Genomic DNA, 22,226 nt, shown 5'->3' with positions numbered 1-22,226 from the left:
TTGTGGTGGGCCCCTTTACGTGCATTAAGATACTGCAGTGCAAGCTTGGCCGCCATAAGCCCGTCCTTGGGCTCGTGCTCTCGGACCCAGGTTCGAATGTCGTGTGGTAGAACCTGTAGAAGTTGCTCGAGGATGATGACCTCCCCGATTTCGTCCTGTGTCTTCTCCCCGGTCGAACCCATCGTCGGTAGAGACCCTTGAGGCGGTGGTACGTCTCTGTCGGCGACTCACCCGATGGCGTTGATGCAGCTCTGAAGCGTTGACGGTAGGTTTCCGGTGAGATGTCAAACTTCACCAGCAGCGCTTCCTTCAAGCCCTTGTAGACATTGGACAGCCCCTCATCCATTGCTGTGTAAGCCTCTAAGGCCTTGCCCGTGAGCAATGGGACAAGCCTGCAGGCCCACTCTACCTCAGGCCACTGCCACGTCTTAGCCATGCGCTCAAACCTCAGCAGGTAGTTTTCAATGTCCTCCCCTGCTGGTATGAGGGCATCTTTGGCTCCTTCCTCAGGAATGCTGGAAGATGGACGTTAACACTGCTGGACTGGTCTCCTGGTGCTGGCCTCATTACTGCTTGGGGTGCCTGCTGTGGAGTTGAAGTCCCTGCTGCATCGAGCCTTTGTCGTCCTGGTGTTGGAAGACCCAATCTTGGGCTCTCACTGACGAGTTCCGCCTGGTGGGGAGCTGTGAGGATAGATTGGCGTAGGCCACGTAACTCCTGCTTGAGGTCTTCGTCCCTCCTCTCAAGGCAGGTGAAAAGTTGCTGAAAAAGGGTTACCATGGTTGGGTGTGGTTCTGGTCCCCCAACTGCTCCTTCAGTCAGCAGCTCACCCAGTTCTGGTTGTCTTTGGCCCCGCGGTCGGGCTCCTAGTTTCTCATACTTGACCTCTTCTTCACCAGACGATTCCATGCTGTTCCACCCCGGTTCAACTTCAGGTACCTTTTCTGACAGTTGATGCTGTTGCTGAAAACGCAATCCTGTACGCATTCCTTTACCTCTCTTGTTGGAATTCACTGATTTGCGGTACGCCATCCCACCACTGCCACCATATGTCACGTAGAGTAAGCCAGAAGGCTAAACTGGATAACCTAACCTCTATCAAAATAAAAAGATGGCGGAACCGCAAAAGTTCTTCTGTGCAAAGGTGTTTATTTACAAGTGATTCCGGAACAAAAAAACAACAGTACTGCCATCAACGTCTACCTTATGGGACAGCTTAAAAACAATGCTGCCCCATCCACAGCTCAATCCAAACTGCCTTTTTAGAGACTGGAGGAGAGGCTCCTTTTGTAGGGCTAGCCCCTCCCCTCAGAACAATTAACCCTAATTAATTAATCAATTAACAATAGAAACCTACATTTTCCATGAACATACTAAAGGATATACATTGCAATACGGTTTTAAACAATATCACAACATAACATTTACAACATTACATCACTACTGACAATATCTTTCAATATGCCCATATGCATTTATGAGCCATTTGGGACAGGCACTATAAAGCCAACCCAATTCCCTTAGCTCGGGTCCTTTTCCAGCATACCCGGAAGCTACAGAGATGGAGAGAGAGGAACAGAACAAACAAACAATGCGCTCATCCACAACATTGATAAGTATAATAATTATTGTATCTTTCAAATATGAACATTGACAATTGTGAAATGCATGCACCAAGACAGAAGTTAATTTGTGTGTCGACCCACATTGTTAACTTATCTTATAATGGTGCAGGGAGGAGTGATGAATGTGTGTGCGTTAAAGAACCAAATGCTGCCCGCGGCCAGTGACTGACTTCTACGTCACAAACAACATGGGAGAGAAGGAAGAACATGTTCTTTAACAGCTGAACTAATTTCCTCATATATAGTACCGATTATGTGATTAAAGTCTGAGATAGAAGAGGGCAGTGCAGGGTGTAGTTACATTCTATAACTCTAGAGGGTAGTGCAGGGTGTAGTTACCTACCTTAACACTAGAGGGTAGTGCAGGGTGTAGTTACCTTATATAACACTGGAGGGCAGTGCATGGTGTAGTTACCTTCTATAACACTAGAGGGTAGTGCAGGGTGTAGTTACCTACCTTAACACTAGAGGGTAGTGCAGGGTGTAGTTTTCTTCTATAACACTAGAGGGCAGTGTAGGTGTAGTTACCTTCTATAACACTGGAGGGCAGTGCAGGTTGTAGTTACCTTCTATAACACCAGAGTACAGTGCAGGTGTAGTTACCTTCTCTAACACTAGAGGGCAGTGCATGGTGTAGTTACCTTCTATAACACTGGAGGGCAGTGCATGATGTAGTTACATTCTATAACACCAGAGGACAGTGCAGGTGTAGTTACCTTCTCTAACACTAGAGGGCAGTGCAAGGTGTAGTTACATCTATAACACTAGAGTACAGTGCAGGTGTAGTTACCTTCTCTAACACTAGAGGGCAGTGCAGGGTGTAGTTACCTTCTCTAACACTAGAGGGCAGTGCATGGTGAAGTTACCTTCTATAACACTAGAGGGTAGTGCAGGGTGTAGTTACCTTCTCTAAAACTATAGGGCAGTGCAGGGTGTAGTTACCTTCCTAAACACGAGAGGGTTGTGCAGGGTGTAGTTACCTTCTATAACACAGTAGGGCAGTGCAGGGTGTAGTTACATTCTATAACACAGTAGGGCAGTGCAGGGTGTAGTTACATTCTATAACACAGGAGGGCATTGCAGGGTGTAGTTACCTTCTATAACACAGGAGGGCAGTGCAGGGTGTAGTTACCTTCTATAACACTGGAGGGCAGTGCATGGTGTAGTTACCTTCTATAACACTAGAGGACAGTTAGTGCAGGTGTAGTTACCTTCTATAACACAGGAGGGCATTGCAGGGTGTAGTTACCTTCTATAACACTATAGGGCAGTGCAGGGTGTAGTTACCTTCTATAACATTAGAGGGAAGTGCAGGTGTAGTTACCTTCTCTAACACTAGAGGGCAGTGCAGGGTGTAGTTACCTTCTATAACACTAGAGGGTAGTGCAGGGTGTAGTTGCCTTCTATAACACCAGAGGGCAGTGTAGGTGTAGTTACCTTCTATAACACTGGAGGGCAGTGCATGGTGTAGTTACCTTCTATAACATTAGAGGGTAGTGCAGGGTGTAGTTACCTTCTCTAACACTAGAGGGCAGTGCAGGGTGTAGTTACACTCTCTAACACTAGAGGGCAGTGCATGGTGTTGTTACCTTCTATAACACTAGAGGGCAGTGCATGGTGTAGTTACCTTCTACAACACTAGAGGGCAGTGCATAGTGTTGTTACCTTCTATAACACTAGAGGGCAGTGCATGGTGTTGTTACCTTCTATAACACTAGAGGGCAGTGCAGGGTGTAGTTACCTTCTATAACACAGGAGGGCAGTGCAGGGTGTAGTTACCTTCTATAACACCAGAGGGCAGTGCAGGGTGTAGTTACCTTCTATAACACCAGAGGACAGTGCATGGTGTAGTTACCTTCCTTAACACGAGAGGGTCGTGCAGGGTGTAGTTACCTTCCTCAACACGAGAGGGTCGTGCAGGGTTTAGTTACCTTCTATAACACAGGAGGGCAGTGCAGGGTGTAGTTACCTTCTATAACACTAGAGGGCAGTGCAGGGTTTAGGTACCTTCTATAACACTAGAGGGCAGTGCAGGGTGTAATTACCTTCTCTAACACTAGAGGGCAGTGCAGGGTGTAGTTACCTTCTATAACGCTAGAGGGCAGTGCAGGGGTGTAGTTACGTTCTATAACACTAGAGGGCAGTGCAGGGTGTAGTTACCTTCCCTAACACTAGAGGGCAGTGCAGGGTGTAGTTACCTTCTATAACACTAGAGGGCAGTGCAGGGTGTAGTTACCTTCTATAACACTAGAGGGCAGTGCAAGGTGTAGTTACCTTCTATAACACTGGAGGGCAGTGAATGTGTAGTTAACTTCAATTACACTAGAGGGCAGTGCAGTTTATAGTTACCTTCTCTAACACTAGAGGGCAGTGCATGGTGTAGTTACCATCTATAACACTAGAGGGCAGTGCAGGGTGTAGTTACCTTCTATAACACAGGAGGGCAGTGCAGGGTGTAGTTACCTTCTATAACACTGGAGGGCAGTGCATGGTGTAGTTACCTTCTATAACACTAGAGGACAGTGCATTTGTAGTTACCTTCTCTAACGCTAGAGGGCAGTGCAGGGTTTAGGTACCTTCTATAACACTACAGGGCAGTGCAGGGTGTAGTTACCTTCTATAACACTAGAGGGCAGTGCAGGGTGTAGTTATCTTCTATAACACTGGAGGGCAGTGAATGTGTAGTTACCTTCTATAACACTAGAGGGCAGTGCAGGGTTTAGGTACCTTCTATAACACTACAGTGCAGTGCAGGGTGTAGTTACCTTCTATAACACTACAGGGCAGTGCAGGGTGTAGTTACCTTCTCTAACACTAGAGGGCAGTGCATGGTGTAGTTACCTTCTATTACACTAGAGGGCAGTGCAGGGTGTAGTTACCTTCCTTAACACGAGAGGGTCGTGCAGGGTGTAGTTACCATCTATAACACTGGAGGGCAGTGCATGGTGTAGTTACCTTCTCTAACACTAGAGGGCAGTGCATGGTGTAGTTACCTTCCTTAACACGAGAGGGTCGTGCAGGGTGTAGTTACCTTCTCTAACACTAGAGGGTCATGCAGGGTGTAGTTACCTTCTATAACACTAGAGGGTAGTGCAGAGTGTAGTTACCTTCTCTAACACAGGAGGGCAGTGCAGGGTGTAGTTACCTTCTATAACACTGGAGGGCAGTGCAGGGTGTAGTTACCTTCTGTAACACTTGAGGTCAGTGCAGGGTGTAGTTACCTTCTATAACACTAGAGGGCAGTGCAGGGTATAGTTACCTTCTATAACACAGGAGGGCAGTGCAGGGTGTAGTTACCTTCTCTAACACTAGAGGGTAGTGCAGGGTGTAGTTGCCTTCTATAACACTAGAGGGCAGTGTAGGTGTAGTTACCTTCTATAACACGGGAGGGTAGTGCAGGGTGTAGTTACCTACCTTAACACTAGAGGGCAGTGCAGGGTGTAGTTACCTTCTCTAACACTAGAGGGCAGTGCAGGCTGTAGTTACCTTCTCTAACACTAGAGGGCAGTGCATGGTGTAGTTACCTTCTATAACACTGGAGGGTAGTGCAGGGTATAGTTACCTTCTATAACACTAGAGTGCAGTGCAGGGTATAGTTACCTTCTATAACACAGGAGGGCAGTGCAGGGTGTAGTTACCTTCTATAACACTGGAGGACAGTGCAGGGTGTAGTTACCGTCTATAACACTAGAGGGTAGTGAAAGGTGTAGTTACCTTCCTTAACACTAGAGGGTCGTGCAGGGTGTAGTTACCTTATATAACACTAGAGGGCAGTGCAGGGTATAGATACCTTCTATAACACTAGAGGGTAGTGTAGGGTGTAGTTACCTTCCTTAACACTAGAGGGTCGTGCAGGGTGTAGTTACCTTATATAACACTAGAGAGTCGTGCAGGGTGTAGTTACCTTATATAACACTAGAGGGCAGTGCAGGTGTAGTTACCTTCTATAACACTAGAGGGCAGTGCAGTTTGTAAGGGACTTCACCCCCGTAGTGGACAAAAATGAATGGCAAATTATTGGCATAGGACAAACCATGTACACATTGGCCAATACCACCCAAAGCGGCGTTGATTCATGCAAAGTTTACATCAATTGCCATATGGCTATTGCCAGTTGTAACACTTCAAAAATCCAACAGGTGGCGATTGCGCTCCACCATGGTTTTTCATATTGATATTGGACTCCAAGTCAACATCCAAAAGCCAAATTTTTTTTACTTGCGCATTATTGCATGTGTTTTGTCCCTCTGCAATATGATTTCATAGGAAGTCAGAAGTCAAAAGTCAAAAATTATAACATTTCATAATAAACTTCACACACCCCTAAAAAAGTGCTTTCTGGACCGTTTTTCGAAAAAATTTCGAATTTTGTGTCAGTTACACACGTATAAGAACTGTATCAACATACTTTAGTCATATTTTATTATCATAATTTTTTATTTTTTTTACTTGCGCATTATTGCATGTGTTTTGTCCATCTGCAATATGATTTCATAGGAAGTCAGAAGTCAAAAGTCAAAAATTATTAAATTTCATAAAAAACTTCACACACCCCTAAAAAAGTTGCTTTCTGGACCGTTTTTCGAAAAATTTCGAATTTTGTGTCAGTTACACACGTATAAGAACTGTATCAACATACTTTAGTCATATTTTATTATCATAATGTTTTTTTTTTTTTGCTTGTGCATAAGGCATATGTTTTGTGGGGGCCAAATGTCATAAGAAATTTGACATGCTCAAAAATCCTTCAGAAATGCAAAATTGACTGGCCTGATGAACTCGGGATGGCCGGGCAGTGATTGTTGTTCCTTTCAATCACTCGTGGTGTTGATTTCATCATGTCCATTTGTTTATGTTTTCTCACTTTTGCAAAGTCACTGTGCATTTGCCATATGGTTAACTGGGCATTCACCATCACCAATTTGTCATGCTATAAAAATCATGCAGGAATGCCAAATTGACTGGCCCGATGAACTCGGGATGGCTTGGCAGTGATTCTGGTACCTCTCCATCGCTCGTTAGGGTTGATTCCAGAATGTCCATTTGGTGATTTTTCTCACTCTTTCAAAGTCACTGTGCATTTGCCATATGGTTAACTGGGCATTCACCATCACCAATTTGTCATGCCATAACAATCATGCAGGAATGCCAAATTGACTGAACCGATGAACTCGGGATGGCTTGGCAGTGATTCTGGTACCTCTCCATCGCTCGCTTGGGTTGATTTCAGAATGTCGCTTTTGGTGATGGTACCTCACTGTTAAAACATATTGCAAATGTTGTCTCACTTTTGCAAAGTCACTGTGCATTTGCCATATGGTTAACTGGGCAGTCACCATTACCAATTTGTCATGCTATAAAAATCATGCAGGAATGCCAAATTGACTGAACCGATGAACTCGGGATGGCTTGGCAGTGATTCTGGTACCTCTCCATCGCTCGTTGGGTTGATTTCAGAATGTCGCTTTTGGTGATGGTACCTCACTGTTAAAACATATTGCAAATGTTGTCTCACTTTTGCAAAGTCACTGTGCATTTGCCATATGGTTAACTGGGCATTCACCATCACCAATTTGTCATGCTATAAAAATCATGCAGGAATGCCAAATTGACTGGCCCGATGACCTCGAGATGGCTGGGCAGTGATTCTGGTACCTCTCCATTGCTCGTTAGGGTTGATTTCAGAATGTCGCTTTTGGTGATGGTACCTCACCGCTTAAACATATTGCTAATGGACAAGAGTCACCTGCAAGTCACCGTCCATCAGTCAATTTGATATCATTCAAAGCTAACTATTGGAGGCACTGTCTGTCTCTACGCACCCCAATGATACGTCCCTCCATCCATGTTGTGTATCTGTGTGATTTAGTTTTCCTTTGAATTTTTATGGGAAAAATGACTGATTTACAGTTCATGGGGGTTGCCTAATCATATATATGAAGTTTTGGAAAGATCTGAATTTTTTAACCCCTCCAAACAGCCCATGAGACACCAATTATGGCACTTCCGGTTGGCACAGGAAGCTGTAACTCAACATACATCCTCATTGGGGTATTCCATTAGAGAATCCTGAGTTTTAAGTCTTTACCATGAAAACTGACTGATTTACACAGGGTTCAATGCACTATGTCCATCAAATTGCAGGCAGTGTATGGGTATACACTTTTAGGGCGATTTGAACCACTTCCGGTTGGTCCAGGAAGCTTAGAATCGACACAGGTAGACCTTATAGTGGCCTGATGGACTGGTACCAAAGACAGGTTCATACAGCATTCATAACCCATATAGACTCCAGGTTGTATTTAGTGGAGCAGCCAATGTATTCCTATGGGGAGAGAAGTCAATGAACACAGTTTTTATGTAAACACCTTCTTTTGACTGTGAAGGGTTAATGTCACACGGTCAAGGATAGGCTTGGACAGATCAGGAGGACCTTAGGAACATTCCTGTGGTTGAATTGTCTTTCTAAACCTAACGGTTCCGCCGCTGTCACCCAAAATCAAATGACGTACTGGTGCAGGCTTCATATTGGGCCTATTTTTCTCATGGTCGCTGCGCTCAGACCGAGCGAGCTACGGTCAAGCGGGGCGCCTCGTTGGACTCGGCACAGTCTGGACTCTATGGTGATGCCATTGTTTGTGTTGATTTCAGAATGTCCATTTGGTCATGTTTTCTCACTTTTGCAAAGTCACTGTGCATTTGCCATATGGTTAACTGGGCAGTCACCATCACCAATTTGTCATGCCATAAAAATCATGCAGGAATGCCAAATTGACTGGCCCGATGACCTCGGATGTCTGGGCAGTGATTCTGGTACCTCTCCATCGCTCGTTTGGGTTGATTTCAGAATGTCACTTTTGGTGATGGTACCTCACTGTTAAAACATATTGCAAATGTTCCTTACTTTTGCAAAGTCACTGAAAATTTGTGCAGGAATGCCAATTGACTGGCCCGATGAACTCGGGATGGCTTGGCAGTATTCTGGTACCTCTCCATAGCTCGTTTGGGTTGATTTCAGAATGTCGCTTTTGGTGATGGTACCTCACTGTTAAAACATATTGCAAATGTTCCTTACTTTTGCAAAGTCACTGAAAATTCATGCAGGAATGCCAAATTGACTGGCCCGATGAAGTCGGGATGGCTTGGCAGTGATTCTGGTACCTCTCCATCGCTCGTTAGGGTTGATTCCAGAATGTCCATTTGGTGATTTTTCTCACTTTTCAAAGTCACTGTGCATTTGCCATATGGTTAACTGGGCGGTCACCATTACCAATTTGTCATGCTATAAAAATCATGCAGGAATGCCAAATTGACTGGCCCGATGACCTCGGGATGGCTGGGCAGTGATACTGGTACCTCTCCATCGCTCGTTAGGGTTGATTTCAGAATGTCGCTTTTGGTGATGGTACCTCACCGCTTAAACATATTGCTAATGGACAAGAGTCACCTGCAAGTCACCGTCCATCAGTCAATTTGATATCATTCTGACACCAAACTGATACAAACTGACACCAAACCCACTTTTCCCAACTCGTTTAGGAGCCAAGTATAACATACTTCAGAGCTGGCCCAAAATTCACAAGGCCTTCGGTACAAAACATAAAAAAAACATAAAACACATAGTTACTTTCTAGCTGCGGGGCCAGTTCGGACATTATGTGTAGTCCTATGTGAGGCGACCCCGAATCCCGAGTTTCGGCTCGATAGGTCATTTGGTGCCCGAGTAAAAGCCTAATTGGTGCTGAAAATCCACTTTTTTCAATGCCTTGCTACGGGGTCCTTGAATGAGCTATCGGACCGAGATGTTGGGTTCTCTCTCTATGGGCCGAGACGGTCACAATGCACCTAGTCTTGTGTCTCTGGGACATTTCTAAATGTCGCCATTTTCGTAATGGTCAAAATGAATTGAAGTCATTGCAAATGTTCGACGCTGTTTCTCGGTCCGAGAACATTCTAGAGCGCCGTAACTCATCACGCACTATCTACCTGAGGTCTAGAACAGGATTCTAAAGTTTCGGAACTCTAGGTCTGACGGTTCTTTTTTAGCTCAAACAAAGCTAACTATTGGAGGCACTGTCAGTCTCTACACACCCCAATACCTCCCTCCATCCAAGTTGTGAATCTGAGTGATTTAGTTTTCCTTTGAATTTTTATGGGAAAAATGACTGATTTACAGTTCATGGGGGTTGCCTAATCATATATATGAAGTTTTGGAAAGATCTGATTTTTTTAACCCTCCAAACAGCCCATGAGACACCAATTATGGCACTTCCGGTTGGCACAGGAAGCTATAACTCAACACACATCCTCATTGGGGTATTCTATTACAGAATCCTGAGTTTTAAGTCTTTACGTTAAGAATTGACTGATTTACACAGGGTTCAATGCACTATGTCCATCAAATTGCAGGCAGTGTATGGATATACACTTTTAGGGTGATTTTAAGCACTTCCGGTTGGCCCAGGAAGCCTAGAATCGACACAGGTAGACCTTATAGTGGTCTGATGGACTGGTACCGAAGACAGGTTCATACAACATTCATAACCCATATAGACTCCAGGTTGTATTTAGTGGAGCAGCCAATGTATTCCTATGGGGAGAGAAGTCAATGAACACTGTTTTTATGTAAACACCTTCTTTTAACCTTGAAGGGTTAATGTCACACGGTCAAGGATAGGCTTGGACAGATCAGGAGGACCTTAGGAACATTCCTGTGGTTGAATTGTCTTTCTAAACCTAACGGTTCCGCCGCTGTCACTCAAAATCAAATGACGTACTGGTGCAGGCTTCATATTGGGCCTATTTTTCTCATGGTCGCTGCGCTCAGACCGAGCGAGCTACGGTCAAGCGGGGCACCTCGTTGGACTCGGCACAGTCTGGACACTATGGTCATGCCATTGTTTGTGTTGATTTCAGAATGTCCATTTGGTCATGTTTTCTCACTTTTGCAAAGTCACTGTGCATTTGCCATATGGTTAACTGGGCAGTCACCATCACCAATTTGTCATGCCATAAAAATCATGCAGGAATGCCAAATTGACTGGCCCGATGACATAGGGATGGCTGGGCAGTGATTTTGGTACCTCTCCATCGCTCGTTTGGGTTGATTTCAGAATGTCGCTTTGGTGATGGTACCTCACTGTTAAAACATATTGCAAATGTTTCTCACTTTTGCAAAGTCACTGAAAATTTGTGCAGGAATGCCAAATTGACTGGCCCGATGAACTCGGGATGGCTTGGCAGTGATTCTGGTACCTCTCCATCACTCGTTAGGGTTGATTCCAGAATGTCCATTTGGTGATTTTTCTCACTCTTTCAAAGTCACTGTGCATTTGCCATATGGTTAACTGGGCAGTCACCATTACCAATTTGTCATGCTATAAAAATCATGCAGGAATGCCAAATTGACTGGCCCGATGACATAGGGATGGCTGGGCAGTGATACTGGTACCTCTCCATCGCTCGTTTGGGTTGATTTCAGAATGTCGCTTTTGGTGATGGTACCTCACCGCTAAACATATTGCTAATGGACAAGAGTCACCTGCAAGTCACCGTCCATCAGTCAATTTGATATCATTCTGACACCAAACTGATACAAACTGACACCAAACCCACTTTTCCCAACTCATTTAGGAGCCAAGTATAACATACTTCAGAGCTGGCCCAAAATTCACAAGGCCTTCGGTACAAAACATTAAAAAACCATAAAACACATAGTTACTTTCTAGCTGCGGGGCCAGTTCGGACATTATGTATAGTCCTATGTGAGGCGACCCCGAATCCCGAGTTTCGGCTCGATAGGTCATTTGGTGTCCGAGTAAAAGCCTAATTGGTGCTGAATATCCACTTTTTTCCATGCCTTGCTACGGGGTCCTTGAATGAGCTATCGGACCGAGATGTTGGGTTCTGTCTCTATGGGCCGAGACGGTCACAATGCACCTAGTCTTGTGTCTCTTTGACATTTCTAAATGTCGCCATTTTCGTAATGGTCAAAATGAATTGAAGTCATTGCAAATGTTCGACGCTGTTTCTCGGTCCGAGAACATTCTAGAGCGCCGTAACTCACCACGCACTATCTACCTGAGGTCTAGAACAGGATTCTAAAGTTTCGAAACTCTAGGTCTGACGGTTCTTTTTTAGCTCGAACAAAGCTAACTATTGGAGGCACTGTCAGTCTCTACACACCCCAATACGTCCCTCCATCCAAGTTGTGTATCTGTGTGATTTATTTTTCCTTTGAATTTTTATGGGAAAAATGACTGATTTACAGTTCATGGGGGTTGTCTAATCACACATATGAAGTTTTGGACAGATCTGATTTTTTTAACCCTTCCAAACAGCCCCTGAGACACCAATTATGGCACTTCCGGTTGGCACAGGAAGCTATAAATACACACATGTCTTGACTGACATAGAAACCTAGGGAATCCTGAGTTTTAAGTCTTTAAGTTGAGAATTGACTGATCTACACAGGGTTGAATAATGCAGAGGCCTTTTCACCTTTCGAGGTGATGTACATCCAAATACCTTTTGGGTCAATTTATCACTTCCGGTTGCTCCAGGAAGCTTAGAATCGACACAGGTAGACCTCATAGTGGTCTGATGGAATGTCATAGAAGACAGGTTCATACAGCATTCATAACCCATATAGACTCCAGGTTGTATTTAGGGGAGCAGGCAATGTATTCCTATGGGGAGAGAAGTCAATGCACACTGTTTTTTTGTAAACACCTTCTTTTAACTGTGAAAGGTTAATGCCACACAGTCAAGGTTAGGCTTGCACAGATCGGGAGGACCTTAGGAACAGTCCTGTGTTTGAATTGTCCTTCTAAACCTAACGGTTCCGCCGCTGTCACCCAAAATCCAATGACATTGTGGTGCAGGCATCATTGTGGGCCTATTTTTCTCATGGTCGCTGCGCTCAGACCGAGCGAGCTACGGTCAAGCGGGGCACCTCGTTGGACTCGGCACGGCCTTGGGATTATGTTTATGCCATTGCCTGCTCTCTGTGTCTTTAAACACCACGCTTTGTCACTCCATCCTTGCTGTGTGTGTGTGTGAGAGCTTTTCTTTGACATCTGTTGGGAAAAATGACTGATTTACAGTTCATGGGGGTTGTCTAATCACACATATGAAGTTTTGGACAGATCTGATTTTTTTAACCCTTCCAAACAGCCCCTGAGACACCAATTATGGCACTTCTGGTTGGCACAGGAAGCTATAAATAAACTCATATCCTCATTGGGGTATGCCTTTACAGAATCCTGAGTTTTAAGTCTTTACGTTAAGAACTGAGTTATTTACGGAGGGTTTAGTGAGTGTGTGTTATTTCAGAAAATCATAGAAAATCACAGAAATGTCGCAGAGCTCCGCAGCACATTTTAAAAATATTCGTATGAACACCCTGCAACTGGATCTGTAACCGTTGAAAAAAAAAACACCTATATCTGAACATCACGATCTGGTCATCGTACGATTTCTCTTAAATGACGATAGATAAATGGCCGATTTTTTTTATTGACACCGGAGGCTCCTTGACTTTGACGTGAAGTGAAAAAATCTTTTCTCTATTTTCATTTTGGACCTTTAATCCCAGAAATATGGCCATAACTCAAAAACCGTTGAGGCCTAGACGCCATCTTGTTCGGGGCCATCTTCCCATAATGCCAAACCTACGCTCACCAAGTTTCGGCTTCGAAATATTTTCAGTTTTCGAGATATGGCACGTCGTGATTCGGGATGTTTTGTCCAATAGCAATATGATTGCTTATGCCCTCTTGTGGGATATTCCGGCATAGCGCAAAAATGGGCCAAAATTTGTTTATTTTATTAAACGAAAACCGAATGTCCGACAAAGTTCATTTGATGACTTCCCGGTAGGTCTGGCCCTGCCGCTCGGCCCGACGCCGTCCCCGAATTTTACAAATGTTTTCGGACGTCTAGTAAGGGACAGTTCCAATAGGGACTTTCTCACTAACCATACGGTGATTGTCAAAATGTTCCCTTAGGGTATGTAGGTACCTTCTATAACACTAGAGGGCAGTGCAGTGTGTAGTTACCTTCTATAACACTTGAGGGTAGTGCAGGGTGTAGTTACCTTCCTTAACACGAGAGGGTCGTGCAGGGTGTATTTACCTTCTATAACACAGGAGGGCAGTGCAGGGTGTAGTTACCTTCTATAACACTAGAGGACAGTGCATTTGTAGTTATCTTCTCTAAGACTAGAGGGCAGTGCAGGGTATAGTTACCTTCCTTAACACGAGAGGGCAGTGCAGGGTGTAGTTACCTTCTATAACACTAGAGGACAGTGCATTTGTAGTTACCTTCTCTAACACTAGTGGGCAGTGCAGTTTGTAGGTACCATCTATAACACTAGAGGGCAGTGTATGGTGTAGTTACCTACCTTAACACTAGAGGGCAGTGCAGGGTGTAGTTACCTTCTATAACACCAGAGGACAGTGCAGGTGTAGTTACCTTCTCTAACACTAGAGGGCAGTGCAAGGTGTAGTTACCATCTATAACACTAGAGTACAGTGCAGGTGTAGTTACCTTCTCTAACACTAGAGGGCAGTGCAGGCTGTAGTTACCTTCTCTAACACTAGAGGGCAGTGCATGGTGTAGTTACCTTCTATAACACTGGAGGGTAGTGCAGGGTGTAGTTACCTTCTCTAAAACTATAGGGCAGTGCAGGGTGTAGTTACCTTCCTAAACACGAGAGGGTCGTGCAGGGTGTAGTTACCTTCTATAACACAGGAGGGCAGTGCAGGGTGTAGTTACCTTCTATAACACAGGAGGGCATTGCAGGGTGTAGTTACCTTCTATAACACTGGATGGCAGTGCATGGTGTAGTTACCTTCTCTAACACTAGAGGGCAGTGCATGGTGTAGGTACCTTCTATAACACAGGAGGGCATTGCAGGGTGTAGTTACCTTCTATAACACCGGAGGACAGTGCAGGGTGTAGTTACCTTCTCTAACACTAGAGGGCAGTGCAGGGTGTAGTTACCTTCTATAACACTAGAGTACAGTGCAGTTGTAGTTACCTTCTATAACACTAGAGTACAGTGCAGGTGTAGTTACCTTCTATAACACTAGAGGGCAGTAAAGGTGTAGTTACCTTCTCTAACACTAGAGGGCAGTAAAGGTTGTAGTTACCTTCCTTAACACTAGAGGACAGTGCATTTGTAGTTACCTTCTCTAACACTAGAGGGCAGTGCAGGGTGTAGTTACCTTCTCTAACAATAGAGGGTAGTGCAGGGTGTAGTTACCTTCTCTAACACTAGAGGGCAGTGCAGGGTGTAGTTACCTTCCTAAACACGAGAGGGCAGTGCAGGGTGTAGTTACCTTCTATAACACTGGATGGCAGTGCATGGTGTAGTTACCTTCTCTAACACTAGAGGGCAGTGCATGGTGTAGGTACCTTCTATAACACTACAGGGCAGTGCAGGGTGTAGTTACCTTCTATAACACCGGAGGACAGTGCAGGTGTAGTTACCTTCTCTAACACTAGAGGGCAGTGCAGGGTGTAGTTACCTTCTATAACACTAGAGTACAGTGCAGTTGTAGTTACCTTCTATAACACTAGAGTACAGTGCAGGTGTAGTTACCTTCTATAACACTAGAGGGCAGTAAAGGGTGTAGTTACCTTCTCTAACACTAGGGGGCAGTGCAGGGTGTAGTTACCTTCTCTAACACTAGAGGGAAGTGCAGGGTGTAGTTACCTTCCTTAACACGAGAGGGTCGTGCAGTGTGTAGTTACCTTCTATAACACGCTAGAGTACAGTGCAGGGTGTAGTTACCTTCTCTAACAGTAGAGGGCAGTGCAGGGTGTAGTTACCTTCTATAACACTAGAGGGCAGTGCAGGGTGTAGTTACCTTCTCAAACACTAGAGGGCAGTGCAGGGTGTAGTTACTTTCTGTAACACTAGAGGGCAGTGCATGGTGTAGTTACCTGCTATAACACTAGAGGGCAGTGCAGGGTGTAGTTACCTTATATAACACTGGAGGGCAGTGCATGGTGTAGTTACCTTCTATAACACTAGAGGGCAGTGCAGGGTGTAGTTACCTTATATAACACTGGAGGGCAGTGCATGGTGTAGTTACCTTCTATAACACTAGAGGGCAGTGCTGGTGTAGTTACCTTCTATAACACTGGAGGACAGTGCATTTGTAGTTACCTTCTCTAACACTAGAGGGCAGTGCATGGTGTAGTTACCTTCTATAACACTGGAGGGTAGTGCAGGGTGTAGTTACCTTCTCTAACACTAGAGGGCAGTGCATGGTGTAGTTACCTTCTATAACACTGGAGGGTAGTGCAGGGTGTAGTTACCTTCTCTAAAACTATAGGGCAGTGCAGGGTGTAGTTACCTTCCTAAACACGAGAGGGTCGTGCAGGGTGTAGTTACCTTCTATAACACAGGAGGGCAGTGCAGGGTGTAGTTACCTTCTATAACACAGGAGGGCATTGCAGGGTGTAGTTACCTTCTATAACACTGGATGGCAGTGCATGGTGTAGTTACCTTCTCTAACACTAGAGGGCAGTGCATGGTGTAGGTACCTTCTATAACACAGGAGGGCATTGCAGGGTGTAGTTACCTTCTATAACACCGGAGGACAGTGCAGGGTGTAGTTACCTTCTCTAACACTAGAGGGCAGTGCAGGGTGTAGTTACCTTCTATAACACTAGAGTACAGTGCAGTTGTAGTTACCTTCTATAACACTAGAGTACAGTGCAGGTGTAGTTACCTTCTATAACACTAGAGGGCAGTAAAGGGTGTAGTTACCTTCTCTAACACTAGAGGGCAGTAAAGGTTGTAGTTACCTTCCTTAACACTAGAGGACAGTGCATTTGTAGTTACCTTCTCTAACACTAGAGGGCAGTGCAGGGTGTAGTTACCTTCTCTAACAATAGAGGGTAGTGCAGGGTGTAGTTACCTTCTCTAACACTAGAGGGCAGTGCAGGGTGTAGTTACCTTCCTAAACACGAGAGGGCAGTGCAGGGTGTAGTTACCTTCTATAACACTGGATGGCAGTGCAAGGTGTAGTTACCATCTATAACACTAGAGTACAGTGCAGGTGTAGTTACCTTCTCTAACACTAGAGGGCAGTGCAGGCTGTAGTTACCTTCTCTAACACTAGAGGGCAGTGCATGGTGTAGTTACCTTCTATAACACTGGAGGGTAGTGCAGGGTGTAGTTACCTTCTCTAAAACTATAGGGCAGTGCAGGGTGTAGTTACCTTCCTAAACACGAGAGGGTCGTGCAGGGTGTAGTTACCTTCTATAACACAGGAGGGCAGTGCAGGGTGTAGTTACCTTCTATAACACAGGAGGGCATTGCAGGGTGTAGTTACCTTCTATAACACTGGATGGCAGTGCATGGTGTAGTTACCTTCTCTAACACTAGAGGGCAGTGCATGGTGTAGGTACCTTCTATAACACAGGAGGGCATTGCAGGGTGTAGTTACCTTCTATAACACCGGAGGACAGTGCAGGGTGTAGTTACCTTCTCTAACACTAGAGGGCAGTGCAGGGTGTAGTTACCTTCTATAACACTAGAGTACAGTGCAGTTGTAGTTACCTTCTATAACACTAGAGTACAGTGCAGGTGTAGTTACCTTCTATAACACTAGAGGGCAGTAAAGGGTGTAGTTACCTTCTCTAACACTAGAGGGCAGTAAAGGTTGTAGTTACCTTCCTTAACACTAGAGGACAGTGCATTTGTAGTTACCTTCTCTAACACTAGAGGGCAGTGCAGGGTGTAGTTACCTTCTCTAACAATAGAGGGTAGTGCAGGGTGTAGTTACCTTCTCTAACACTAGAGGGCAGTGCAGGGTGTAGTTACCTTCCTAAACACGAGAGGGCAGTGCAGGGTGTAGTTACCTTCTATAACACTGGATGGCAGTGCATGGTGTAGTTACCTTCTCTAACACTAGAGGGCAGTGCATGGTGTAGGTACCTTCTATAACACTACAGGGCAGTGCAGGGTGTAGTTACCTTCTATAACACCGGAGGACAGTGCAGGTGTAGTTACCTTCTCTAACACTAGAGGGCAGTGCAGGGTGTAGTTACCTTCTATAACACTAGAGTACAGTGCAGTTGTAGTTACCTTCTATAACACTAGAGTACAGTGCAGGTGTAGTTACCTTCTATAACACTAGAGGGCAGTAAAGGGTGTAGTTACCTTCTCTAACACTAGGGGGCAGTGCAGGGTGTAGTTACCTTCTCTAACACTAGAGGAAGTGCAGGGTGTAGTTACCTTCCTTAACACGAGAGGGTCGTGCAGTGTGTAGTTACCTTCTATAACACGCTAGAGTACAGTGCAGGGGGTGTAGTTACCTTCTCTAACAGTAGAGGGCAGTGCAGGGTGTAGTTACCTTCTATAACACTAGAGGGCAGTGCAGGGTGTAGTTACCTTCTCAAACACTAGAGGGCAGTGCAGGGTGTAGTTACTTTCTGTAACACTAGAGGGCAGTGCATGGTGTAGTTACCTGCTATAACACTAGAGGGCAGTGCAGGGTGTAGTTACCTTATATAACACTGGAGGGCAGTGCATGGTGTAGTTACCTTCTATAACACTAGAGGGCAGTGCAGGGTGTAGTTACCTTATATAACACTGGAGGGCAGTGCATGGTGTAGTTACCTTCTATAACACTAGAGGGCAGTGCTGGTGTAGTTACCTTCTATAACACTGGAGGACAGTGCATTTGTAGTTACCTTCTCTAACACTAGAGGGCAGTGCATGGTGTAGTTACCTTCTATAACACTGGAGGGTAGTGCAGGGTGTAGTTACCTTCTCTAACACTAGAGGGCAGTGCATGGTGTAGTTACCTTCTATAACACTGGAGGGTAGTGCAGGGTGTAGTTACCTTCTCTAAAACTATAGGGCAGTGCAGGGTGTAGTTACCTTCCTAAACACGGAGGGTCGTGCAGGGTGTAGTTACCTTCTATAACACAGGAGGGCAGTGCAGGGTGTAGTTACCTTCTATAACACAGGAGGGCATTGCAGGGTGTAGTTACCTTCTATAACACTGGATGGCAGTGCATGGTGTAGTTACCTTCTCTAACACTAGAGGGCAGTGCATGGTGTAGGTACCTTCTATAACACAGGAGGGCATTGCAGGGTGTAGTTACCTTCTATAACACCGGAGGACAGTGCAGGGTGTAGTTACCTTCTCTAACACTAGAGGGCAGTGCAGGGTGTAGTTACCTTCTATAACACTAGAGTACAGTGCAGTTGTAGTTACCTTCTATAACACTAGAGTACAGTGCAGTGCAGGTGTAGTTACCTTCTATAACACTAGAGGGCAGTAAAGGGTGTAGTTACCTTCTCTAACACTAGAGGGCAGTGCAGGTTGTAGTTACCTTCCTAACACTAGAGGGCAGTGCAGGGTGTAGTTACCTTCTAAACACTAGAGGGCAGTGCAGGGTGTAGTTACCTTCTCTAACACTAGAGGGCAGTGCAGGGTGTAGTTACCTTCTAAACACTAGAGGGCAGTGCAGGGTGTAGTTACCTTCTATAACACTAGAGGGCAGTGCAGGGTGTAGTTACCTTCTAACACTAGATGGCAGTGCATGGTGTAGTTACCTTCTCTAACACTAGAGGGCAGTGCATGGTGTAGTTACCTTCTATAACACTACAGGGCAGTGCAGGGTGTAGTTACCTTCTATAACACCGGAGGACAGTGCAGGTGTAGTTACCTTCTCTAACACTAGAGGGCAGTGCAGGGTGTAGTTACCTTCTATAACACTAGAGTACAGTGCAGTTGTAGTTACCTTCTATAACACTAGAGTACAGTGCAGGTGTAGTTACCTTCTATAACACTAGAGGGCAGTAAAGGGTGTAGTTACCTTCTCTAACACTAGGGGGCAGTGCAGGGTGTAGTTACCTTCTCTAACACTAGAGGGAAGTGCAGGGTGTAGTTACCTTCCTTAACACGAGAGGGCGTGCAGGGTGTAGTTACCTTCTATAACACGCTAGAGTACAGTGCAGGTGTAGTTACCTTCTCTAACAGTAGAGGGCAGTGCAGGGTGTAGTTACCTTCTATAACACTAGAGGGCAGTGCAGGTGTAGTTACCTTCTCAAACACTAGAGGGCAGTGCAGGGTGTAGTTACTTTCTGTAACACTGGAGGGCAGTGCATGGTGTAGTTACCTGCTATAACACTAGAGGGCAGTGCAGGGTGTAGTTACCTTATATAACACTGGAGGGCAGTGCATGGTGTAGTTACCTTCTATAACACTAGAGGGCAGTGCAGGGTGTAGTTACCTTATATAACACTGGAGGGCAGTGCATGGTGTAGTACCTTCTATAACACTAGAGGGCAGTGCTGGTGTAGTTACCTTCTATAACACTGGAGGACAGTGCATTTGTAGTTACCTTCTCTAACACTAGAGGGCAGTGCAGGGTTTAGGTACCTTCTATAACACTAGAGGGCAGTGCAGTTTGTAGGTAACATCTATAACACTCGAGGGCAGTGCAGGGTGTAGTTACCTTCTATAACACTGGAGGGCTGTGCAGGGTATAGTTACCTTCCTTAACACTAGAGTCGTGCAGGGTGTAGTTACCTTATATAACACTAGATGACAATGCAGGGCGTAGTTACCGTCTATAACACTAGAGGGTCGTGCAGGGTGTAGTTACCTTATACAACACTTGAGGGTTGTGTAGGGTGTGGTTACCTTCCTTAACACTAGAGGGCAGTGCAGGGTGTAGTTACCTTATATAACACTAGAGGTTAGTGCAGGGTATAGTTACCTTCCTTAACACTAGAGGGCAGTGCAGGGTGTAGTTACCTTCTATAACACTAGAGTGCAGGTGTAGTGCAGGAGGTTAGTGCAGGGTATAGTTACCTTCCTTAACACTGGAGAGCAGTGCAGGGTGTAGTTACCTTCCTTAACAATGGAGGGCAGTGCAGGGTGTAGGTTCCTTCTATAACACTGGAGGGCAGTGCAGGGTATGGTTACCTTCCTTAACACTAGAGGGCAGTGCAGGGTGTAGTTACCTTCTATAACACTAGAGGGCAGTGCTGGTGTAGTTACCTTCTATAACACCGGAGGGCAGTGCAGGGTGTAGATACCTTCTATAACACAGGAGAGCAGTGCATTTGTAGTTACCTTCTCTAACACTAGAGGGCAGTGCAGGGTTTGGGTACCTTGTATAACATTAGAGGGCAGTGCTGGGTGTATTTGCCTTCTCTAACACTCGAGGGCAGTGCAGGGTGTAGTTACCTTCTATAACACTAGAGGGCAGTGCAGGGTGTAGTTACCTTCCTTAACACGAGAGGGTCGTGCAGGGTGTAGTTACTTTCTATAACACAGGAGGGCAGTGCAGGGTGTTGTTACCTTCCTTAACACAGGAGGGCAGTGCAGGGTGTAGTTACCTTCTATAACACTAGAGGACAGTGCATTTGTAGTTACCTTCTCTAACACTGGAGGGCAGTGCATGGTGTAGGTACCTTCTATAACACTAGAGGGCAGTGCATGGTGTAGTTACCTTCCTTAACACGAGAGGGTCGTGCTGGGTGTAGTTACCTTCTATAACACTAGAGGGCAGTGCAGGGTGTAGTTACCTTCTATAACACTAGAGGGCAGTGCAGTTTGTAGGTAACATCTATAACACTCGAGGGCAGTGCAGGGTGTAGTTACCTTCTATAACACTGGAGGGCTGTGCAGGGTATAGTTACCTTCCTTAACACTAGAGTCGTGCAGGGTGTAGTTACCTTATATAACACTAGATGACAATGCAGGGCGTAGTTACCGTCTATAACACTAGAGGGTCGTGCAGGGTGTAGTTACCTTATACAACACTTGAGGGTTGTGTAGGGTGTGGTTACCTTCCTTAACACTAGAGGGTCGTGCAGGGTGTAGTTACCTTATATAACACTAGAGGTTAGTGCAGGGTATAGTTACCTTCCTTAACACTGGAGAGCAGTGCAGGGTGTAGTTACCTTCTATAACACTAGAGGGCAGTGCAGTTTGTAGGTACATTCTATAACACTAGAGGGCAGTGCATGGTGTAGTTACCTTCTATAACACTAGAGGACAGTGCAGTTTGTAGGTACCTTCTATAACACTTGAGGGCAGTGCAGGGTGTAGTTACCTTCTATAACACTAGAGGGCAGTGCAGGGTGTAGTTACCTTCTATAACACTGGAGGGCAGTGCAGGGTATAGTTACCTTCCTTAACACTAGAGGGCAGTGCAGGGTGTAGTTACCTTCTATAACACTAGAGCGTAGTGTATGGTGTAGTTACCTTCCTTAACACTAGAGGGTCGTGCATTGTGTAGTTACCTTCTATAACACTAGAGGGCAGTGCAGGGTGTAGTTACCTTCTATAACACTGGAGGGCAGTGGAGGGTGTAGTTACCTTCTATAACACTAGAGGGCAGTGCAGGGTGTAGTTACCTTCTATAACACTAGAGGGCAGTGCATTGTGTAGTTACCTTCTATAACACTAGAGGACAGTGCATTTGTAGTTTCCTTCTCTAACGCTAGAGGGCATTGCAGGGTTTTAGGTACCTTCTATAACACTAGAGGGCAGTTACCTTCTCTAACACTAGAGGGCAGTGCAGGGTGTAGTTACCTTCTCTAACACTAGAGGGCAG

This window comes from Oncorhynchus masou, unplaced genomic scaffold (genome assembly GCF_036934945.1).
Source record: "Oncorhynchus masou masou isolate Uvic2021 unplaced genomic scaffold, UVic_Omas_1.1 unplaced_scaffold_1255, whole genome shotgun sequence".
NCBI classification, from domain to species: Eukaryota; Metazoa; Chordata; class Actinopteri; order Salmoniformes; family Salmonidae; genus Oncorhynchus; species Oncorhynchus masou.
This window is presented reverse-complemented; position numbering follows the sequence as displayed.